Source organism: Aethalodelphis obliquidens, unplaced genomic scaffold (genome assembly GCF_003676395.1).
Source record: "Aethalodelphis obliquidens isolate GAN/ISIS:26980383/991018 unplaced genomic scaffold, ASM367639v1 scaffold38, whole genome shotgun sequence".
Classification (NCBI taxonomy): domain Eukaryota; kingdom Metazoa; phylum Chordata; class Mammalia; order Artiodactyla; family Delphinidae; genus Aethalodelphis; species Aethalodelphis obliquidens.
In genome coordinates, this window is record NW_020837982.1 from 16,764,126 (window position 1) to 16,766,133 (window position 2,008).

Sequence of the window (2,008 nt, forward strand, 5' to 3'; positions counted from 1 at the left end):
ACCGCCTTTAATAACCAGTTTATCGGGACGCCTCCTCAGGGCCCTCTCCCTCCTCCATCACTCACTGTCCCCAACCCTGTGTTTATCTCCATCACAAGCCCTATTACACTTTACTTCATTTATGTGATTACAAGTCTGTCTTCCCTGCCAGACTGTAAACTTCGCCACACATCATAGGCTTTCAGTATGGTCCCTGGGTGAATATCACGCACACATAAACTCCATGAAAGGGGCACTTTATTTTGTCACGGCTGTATCCTCAGAGGCTGCTTCGTAGCAGATATTCAACAAATATTTGCTGACCCTGTGAGTGAATACAAATAAAAAATGTACACACCAAGTGTATATCATATGCACACGTTCCAGAGGCCGAGGTTCTGGGAGTCTGTGAATCTATGGAGTTTCTCTTCAAAGCCCAAGGAGGCAGCACCACCCCTCCTGCCCCTCAGTGGCCAGCTGCCGGCCGAGCAGCCGTGGCCTCCTCCCGGGCCTCCGGGTGACTCACGGGACGACTTTTCCTTGGGGAGGCGTGGGGGGAGATGAGGGGTAACAAAAACCACAGATGCTGGGGGTCATCCAGCCTGTGTCTGTGGAGTGAACAGCAGGAGCGAATCCCAGGCTCCCCCGGGGCAGGGCCAGGCAGGCGTCCGTCCCCTGCGGCACCGCTGGGCTCAAGCATGCACGTCGTGCGGGAGTCAGCCAGACTTACGCTCCTAAGGCACCCGCTGCAGCGTTAACGTGCGCACATTCCTTGTAGGTTGTGAGAAACACACGGGTGCAGTGATTATTAAACATCAAGTTGATCATTCCCCCTGTGTGTCTTTTTTATTCTTTACAAAGGGCTTTATCTCATTTGATGGTAACATCAACCAGGAAAGAAGGGCAATTTCACAGGTGAAGAAAAGACTCAGAGAATCAGTAACCTGCTTAGAGCATGATTCTCAAAGTGGTCCAAGGACTGGCGGCGTCGGCATCACCTGGGAACTTCATAAACACGCAAGTCTGGGCCCCACTCAGATCTCCTGAATCAGACGCTCTGGCATGAGGCCCACCTGTGCGTCGTCACAAGCCCCCTCCAAGTGGCTCAAATGCATGCCCAAGGTCGGGAAGCCCGGACCTAGAGTCATGCTGGCGGCAGTTTACAGACCTGGGAGAACCCAAGGATGTCCTCAGGCGCTGTCCTTTGTGGAGCTCTTTGCACGTTAGTAGCTAATAGTTTCCTGAGCCTACTTGCTCCAGGCAGCCCTGCACACACCCGTTCCAGCTACGTCTCTGCCTCCCTCCAGTCCACTCTCCCCCAGCCCCCACCAGCCTCCTGTGTTCCTCGGGTGTGCCAAGGTCTTTTCTGCCCCAGGATCTTCGCACAAACTGTTTCCTCTGCCTGGAATGCTATCCCTCCCGGCTCCATTCTCCTTACATGGAGTCTCAAGGCAAATGTTCTCTCCTCAGAAGGACCTCCTCAGGGCACCTCCATGACTGTCATATCCCTCTGTTTATTTTCATCGCAGCATTTGACACCTTCTGAAGTTTACCTTGTGTGTTTGCTGAGGAGTAAACTCCCTGAGGCAAGGTGCTGTCCTTTTTTACTGTCATGTCTCCACAGCCCACCACAGCGCTTAGCACAAGGCACACACTCAAACATTGCTTGCATAAGTAAACCACAAACTAGAGGCAACTCGGAAGAAGGAAAAGGCAATTTCCTTCTCCTGTGAGAAGGGCCAGTCTAGGCTCTCCTTGGGGGAGGGGGGCAGGGAGAGCAGTTTACAGTTTCTTTGAATGTTGGGGGCACCTGATGGAAGCTTCCACGCAGGACTTGGTTCCCAAGGAGAAGCAGATCAATGAGTTAAGCTTTAGTTTCCACAGATGGGGGCGGGGAGGGAAGGTGGTTCTAGATGGGGTGAGTGGAGTGGTGGGACCCAGGGGAGGGCGTGGCTGCCCTAAGACTGGGAAGGGACAGTGCTTTATTTTATTATTAATATTTGTGGTTAAAAAAAATACCATGAAATGC

General features: G+C 52.5%; 1 long non-coding RNA gene across 2 annotated transcripts; it reads right to left on the reverse strand.

The window, feature by feature from the left end:
- Nucleotides 1-220: 220 nt before the first annotated feature.
- On the reverse strand, nucleotides 221-1,635 carry LOC113633105 (uncharacterized). Of its 2 annotated transcripts, none has more exons than XR_003438059.1 (2): nucleotides 1,533-1,635; nucleotides 221-1,147 (listed from the first exon to the last, which is right to left on the reverse strand). It is a non-coding gene; the product is annotated as an uncharacterized LOC113633105 (long non-coding RNA). The 2 variants fall into 2 exon arrangements; XR_003438061.1 differs by having other exon boundaries at nucleotides 1,418-1,635.
- Between the last annotated feature and the right edge of the window lie 373 nt (nucleotides 1,636-2,008).